This window comes from Castor canadensis, chromosome 10 (assembly GCF_047511655.1).
Source record: "Castor canadensis chromosome 10, mCasCan1.hap1v2, whole genome shotgun sequence".
Lineage (NCBI taxonomy): Eukaryota > Metazoa > Chordata > Mammalia > Rodentia > Castoridae > Castor > Castor canadensis.
In genome coordinates this window covers 141163635-141170865 of record NC_133395.1, presented here as the reverse complement: position 1 = coordinate 141170865, position 7231 = coordinate 141163635, and the positions used below count along the sequence as shown (strand labels likewise).

At 41.1% G+C, this 7231-nt stretch overlaps 1 pseudogene; it reads right to left on the bottom strand.

Moving 5' to 3' along the window:
• Positions 1-326: 326 nt before the first annotated feature.
• LOC141411352 (nuclear transport factor 2 pseudogene) lies at positions 327-3574 on the bottom strand (annotated as a pseudogene).
• Positions 3575-7231: the final 3657 nt, after the last annotated feature.

The window sequence follows — 7231 nt, the reverse complement described above, 5'->3', positions numbered from 1 at the left end:
AGAGAAAAGGTGAGATAAAAAAGAATTAACCTAGAAGGTAACACCCACGCACAGGAAATCAATGTGAGTCAATGCCCTATATAGCTATCCTTATCTCAACCAGCAAAAACCCTTGTTCCTTCCTATTATTGCTTATACTCTCTCTACAACAAAATTAGAAATAAGGGCAAAATAGTTTCTGCTGGGTATTGGGGGGGGAGAGGGAGGGGGCGGAGTGGGTGGTAAGGGAGGGGTTGGGGGCGGGGGGAGAAATGAACCAAGCCTTGTATGCACATATGAATAATAAAAGAAAATTTAAAAAAAAAAAGAACATTTTTGTGGTTTATTGTATCATGAGGCATTTGAAACATCTGAACAAGTCAATATCTGGGTGGTGAGGCAGCTGCTTTCACCTTCACTTCTTTGGGTTACTAGAGCAACTTGACAGTAGATTAAAAAAAAAAGGACAACCTTTTGCATTGCTTTAAGTCTTTCCACGGCATGCGCTGGTACAACACAAACTTCTCGTGTCAGATGCAACTAGTCTAGTGTGCAGACGTCACGCATAACACCTTGGAGTAGCAGCGCAGCGCACCCACTCCCGCCTTGGCCCTGCTCATTTGTGGATGACATTTGGAGCATGTGGAGAAGTGGGAGAGCATCAGGAAGAGGAAACAGCATGAGTAAATGGCCACAAGGAGGTCAGCCGAAGTTGTGCAGGGCAAGCCTGAACATGTCATTGGTGCAAACCCAAGCATCATGGACGTTCTTTAATAAGAACATCTGGTGAAATCCCATAATGGGGTCTTCATCAGCCTTGAGCTGGCCCACAACCATGCTGATAATACAGCTGTCTGGTGTGGGCTGATCGTCTTGAGCAGTGATGCTATGCTGGATTTTCTGGAACGGAAGGCTTGACAATTCCACAATGGCAGCTTTTCCCTGGAACTGCTGTCCTTCCCACTTAAGGCATGATGCATCGATATAAATCGCGCCTCGTTGGGTTCTGTCATTATCAAACAACTGGTAGTAATGTTGAATGAAGATAGATCCAATCTGCTCCCAGATTGGCTTGTCTCCCATCCTGGAGTATCACCCAGCCTCGCTGAGACCCGAGGGGCTGGTACGATAGCGGCAGCAACTGCGGCAACCTGGAGCGGTCTGCAACCACCACTAGTAACTTCTGAGCATTCAAAGAACCCAAAAAAGGCCAGAAAGGAACAAGAGATGGCTCAGTTAGTTGGGAGTCTAAAAGATGACGAATATATGGCACAAGATAGACAGGGATCATTGGACCTCCAAGAACAATTTATGAAAACTGAGTATTTACCCTCAAAGTAAAATGTGGACTAAAGCCTGGCGCCTATAATCCTAGCCCTGAGTTCAAACTCCAGTCCCATCACATTAACTAAATAAATATAGTTATAATAAAAATAAATTGTGGAGTTAGCAGTTCTAATGGAGTGGTGGATGCAAGAATCCTATCAGTAGTAGCAAAATGGAGAATTCATACAGCATCAGTTGGAGGGCAAGAGGTTTCAGCTAAATGACGTCTAAAGAAATTACAAAACTCCCTCAGCTGCCTGAAGTGTTATAGGAAACTCACTGGATTTGAGGCAAGGAAGCAAGGCTTTGTTGTGCAGGCACAGACTCAGCAGACTCATGTCCAAAGGTTGAGCCCCGAGAACAAAGGGGTCTCACCTTCTGTACCCCTGCAAGCAGGTTATAGAGGCAATAAAATTTAAAAATAAGGTTTAACCCATATATAGTTATATGCAATTCTATAGGCTACTACTTTTTCACCCTTGTGCTACATAACCTTCTTCATGTTTGGATTCTTTAGGTTTTCTCTCTCTCCTATGCCATCTCCTTCCCCCCTGCTACTTTGTCAGAACACAGGCCTGTTTGTCTTTTGGTCCTCCTCCCTGCTACATCATCCCCTCTTTGATAACCTCTTCACCTAGAGTCAAAGAGCATCATCTTGATTTAGGGATTTGTATCTTTATAGCAACACTACATGGATGTTTTTCTCTCTATAGTGGCCTCTATAATGGTCCTCATGGACCATACCAAGAGGACCAGGCAGGGTAACATCAAACATGCTCCCAAGGTAAGATCCATCGCCCTGCTTTCCATGACAAATGTAGCCTGTATTGCTTTCTTTACTCTGGGACTTTCAGTATCACTTACCAGCAACCTTGCAAACCTGGGAAGTATATGACCCAATGTAACATCTGATCTGTTGGTGGGTGCATGATACAAAGCATGGCTGTGCAGAGGTTCCAACAATGGCTCTCTTAAAACATTTAGTACATGGGGGAAAGCTTGCAAGGGCCAACCTAAAAGGTAAGAGTCCAAGTGTGTAGAGGACAGCAGGGGTGCGTCCCATGTTCAGCTTCCTCCATGCGTAGATTAGTCAGCTTCAGGAGTGACTAGAGCAGGGCTGTCCTCCTGTTGTTCGTGGTCCTGTTATCTCCTGGGAAGCAGGGTCCTGCTGAGGAAGGGCACAGGTGTTCTAGAGGGCAATTTTGCATGGTGAGGCTGGGTCAGGGATGCACTCTCACTCTGGAGAATCTCGCTTTACTGGTTGTGGTGGATCCAGGGAGCAATTTTTGCTACTTCAACTGCAGTGGGGATAGACACTCCAATGGGGTTTTAGTGGTTGGACATTTTATTCTTTTACCCAGACAGTATCTTTTTTTTTTTTTTTTTACTGGGTAGAATTATCATGGTAACAATATACTCTCAGTATATATGTCCAAGAAAATGGGTTGTTTAAAAAAGCTAACACCACCATCTTTTAGTATCAAAGGACATGTTTAGAGGCAGTAAAAATAGTCATTTTGTCTCTAAGTAGAGGACCCTGTCTAAAAATATGAGTTTGTGTCTGGAAGGGCTTTAATGACAGATAAACCATATGAATATAAGAACCATTTCCTCAATCCTCTCCTCATCTCCTCAATCCTTGGTTATTTTTGAAAGGTCTGGCATGGGTGACCCCATTTGAACTTTGATGACATTCCCACCTTGTCTCCAAACTGTTTGTCTCTGAGCAGTCTCCTCTGAAGATATTTTCTCTATCCAAGTACAAACCAGGCTCCATCCTGCTTAGCTTCTGAGACCAGACGAGACTGGGTGCATTCAGGGTGATATGGCTGTAGACTGAAGATTTTTCTTGATTGGTCATTTTTTTCCCTCATCGTGAGGATTTGTTTTTTCCTGGATTTGTTTGTTTCATTGGTTTTGGTTCCACATTGGGGGAGGCGGGTAATAATGACCAGATTAGGTGAGAGTCAGTGCCAACCAGACACTTTTGGTCAAATTTAAGCAACAAAGAGGCTTAGAAGTGGCTCTTAGGCAGTGGACTTTTAGACAAAATCCAATAAAAGCAGACATCTAAAAAGCTAACCTGGCTGACATATAAGCACTTATTAGAGTCATTTTTCATAGACTTGATTCTAAATACCCCAGAAGGATCAGAACTACAAAAACTTAAAAGAGCCATGGTTAAAATTCTGATGGACAACTTAGCAACTAACAGAACAGTATATCTGTACCATTAACTATTTTTTACCGTGCTTATCTAAATTTTGTATTTTAGAAGGCTTGATATACTTGAAAAACATAAATATATTTAGTATACAGGAACCAGCAACAGCACCACGGCTCTATAGAGGATGAGGATATATATATATATATGTATATATATATATATATACATATTAGTTTAGTTGTTGTTCTTGAAGTAAAACCTTAGATTTTCTCATGAGTTGGTGGGGTGGGGGTGGGGGAAGAACAGTGTTAGTGAACCCAAATAGCCTAGTAACAGACACATATAGGGTACCAACTGCATTAGAATACCCAAGACAACAGTTGGTTTAACCATGAGGTCATCCAGAAAATTTCAGATAAAACAACTCTTAAATGAACTTTTATTTAGTTATGACACAGTTACCTTAGTAGTAGAACACAGGTAAATATTTACGGGGACTAAGTGTGGAGTTTGGAAACCTAATGGCCAAGAATCATGGCTCAGATGCTGATAAGGGATCACATCCCAGATTGTTGACATTAACAGATGGCTCATGACCTACAGCAGGATCCCACCAACCTGTAGTCAATGGAGCCCACTAAAATAACAGGCCCAATCTGGACAACCCAGGCCAAAAATTCCCTCTGCCTGCCATGTGGAAGGAGTAGGACTAACATCTCCACTTTGTTGACTCTAATAAAAACTGGAGGTCCTGACCTCCAATGTAGTGCTTCTTTTTGAGGGTTTTTTTTTTTTTTTCTTTATCCTATCTGGAATGTGTACTTTGGCTTTGTTTTCTTTCTTTTTTTTTTTTTTTACTTTGCTTTACATAAGTAAATCTATCTCAATCTTCCTATCAGTGTAGCAGCACTCCCTGTGTTCAGTTGCCTCTTGCCTTTCTGTGTTTTAATAAACTCTTGTTGTCTTGATAAATTTGTAGATTAACTTGCAGCACTAAAAATTTCTGACAGTTATCTTGACAAAACAAAAATTGTTTTTGACAGTTTTTTGTAAATGTTATCAAGAATATAATATTTTTAAGATAGCCTTGTTGTCATGAGCTTAGAGAATTAAGTTAAAACTGAATTTAACATCAGTACATTAAATTTTTTTTTTTTTTTTTTTTTTGGTGGGACTGGGGTTTGAACTCAGGGATTCACACTTGCAAAGCAGGCACTCTTGCACTTGAGCCATACCTCCAATCCAGTACATTAAATTTTGACCTTATAAAATCTTTAATGTAACTGGATTTTAGTCAACTCAATCACTTACATGAGCATTTATAAGCTCCATCTTTTTATGAGAACTTACTCTGTACCTTTATGACAACTTATTTTTTATCTTCTGGGGGAGCTTGTCTTTATCCTATTTTTTTTTTAATTTAAAAGTATTTAACATTTTATTTTTTAAAAACTATCTTTAAACCGTATTTTTTTTTGGTTACTTGTTGAAAAACTCATAAACCTTTTTAACTTAGAGCCTTGTATTTGTATGGAAAAAAAGACAGAAAGAAAGCAACCTCAAAATTATTTTTTGTATAAAAACAATTTATAGAAAGCCCATTTGTTAATAGACCCATGTATCATAACAGAGAATTAAATCCTAGATTTTATTTATGACAGAATGAAACAGGCTAAGGTCAATTTTTAACTACCCAAGTTTTAAGATTCTTACTGTAGGCTATGGCCCCTCCTTTTTTCTCCCTCTGGTATAAGCCAGAGTGTTAACCCCTAAATATGTGCATCCTATTGAAACCTATTGAAATAAGTTTGAAAACTCTTAAAAGTAGTAGTAGAGCAGAATAATTTTTTTGCATTGACTCTATGATAAGAACCATCCTCAAGATGTTTACATATTCATATGTAAAAAGCTTAAGCAGTTTATAACAGAGATCTTTAAAACAAACACCCTGGTTTTTTGTTACCTTGAATATCACACTACCCTTATAACAGCAGTTTAAGCAGCATTTTGAAAATGTTTACACACACTCACACACACACACACACGTTTATAAATTAAGCATGCCAGGAAAAAAATTTTCACCTTAAGCATGCATAAGTTGAGCTGGAATTTCAGGAGTAAATTAAATTTTGCCCAGTGCTTTAAACAAATTGACACATACACACACACAAAATTAGAGTGTGCCCTCAAAAAAACAAAAAAATTATACCCAGAGGGCTACCTGTGGAATGGTAGATGATGCATCTGTTCTCTTGTGAATCTCCCTATTTGGCACTGAATTTTTGTTACCCATTCCTTAACCTCATTGTGGCTATTTCCCGGGAAAAGCTCAACCTCCCTAATTCCCAGAGGTGTCTCATACACTTTTGCCCCACTCCCTTAACCTGAGAGACCTGGTTTCACCTCCAATAGGGTTACTAGGGATCTCTGGGAGATGCTCAGTCTCCCCTTCTGCCTCCCAAAAGCAGGTCTATTATTTGAACCCAGGTTCCTACCAGTCTGACTACTGGTGCTCCCCTCCCCTTGCTGGTTCCTGTGCCTCACAGGTTCTGTTGTGCATCAGAGTCCCTCACCCCCACGCAGGGAGAATGAATCCCTCCTCTGGATCAAGCTGTCCATTGGCACCTGGTGGGATCTTCGCCCAGGGGTCTAAGGCAATGCACCCCAGTGACAAGGGAAGTGAAAAAAAACACTGTCTCCGCAATCCTGGTAGTGAGCCCCCAAGAAATGTTATAGGAAGCTCCAACAGAGACACAGGACTCTGAGGTGAGGAAGCAATGGTTTATTGTGCCAGCACAGACTCAGCCAACTCATGTCCAAAGGCTGGGAACAAAGGGCTCTCACCTTCTGTACCCTTGAAGCAAGCTACAGAGGCAGTAAAATTTTTAAAAACAAGGTTTAACCCATATATGGTTATAAGCAATTCTATAGGCTACTTCACCCTCATGTGACCCCTTCACCTTTGCATTCTTTAGGTTTTATCTCTCTGCTATGCTGTCCCTTTCCCCCTGCTACTTTATCAGAACACAGCCCTGACTGTGTCTGTTCTGGTCCTCCTCCCTGCTACAGAAGGACTGTGTTATAGCCATTATCCAAAAAGAAAAGCCATAGCTGGGCATCAGCGCTCATGCCATTAATGTGAGTAGTGATCCTAGCTATTCAGGAGGCAGTGAAGATCAGGAGCACTGGCTTGGAAGCAGGCCGGGCAAATAGTCCCTTGAGACCCTATCTCAAAAAAAACCTTTCACTAAAAAGGGCTGGTGGAATGGCTCAAGGTGTAGGCCCTGAGTTCAAGCAATACTCAGTATGGCAAAAAACAAAAAAACAAAAAAAAACCCACACTGGACTGGAGGTGTGGCTCAAGTGGTAGAGTGCCTGTCTTGCAAGCCTGAAGGAAGCCCTTAGTTCACATTTCAGTTCCTCAAAACAAATAAAACATTGAAGCCAAAAGGAAAAAAACACAGTCTCCCTCCCCATCACCTCACTGGATTTAAGCAGTCTTCATTCAAATAGTTTGAGAGCCCCTATCTCGAAAAAAACCCATCACAAAAAAGGGCTGGTAGATTCAGTTCAAACCCCAGCATGGGTGGGGAGATCCAACACACAAAAAAAAGGGGGCTAGCAGAGTGGCTCATGTACAGTACTTGCCTAGCAAGCACGAGGCTCTGAGTTCAAACCCCAGGACTGCCAAAAAAAAAAAAAATCTGACCTCCCTCATTTAGTTTTGGAATCACATTCAATCACTCTCCACCAGTCTGG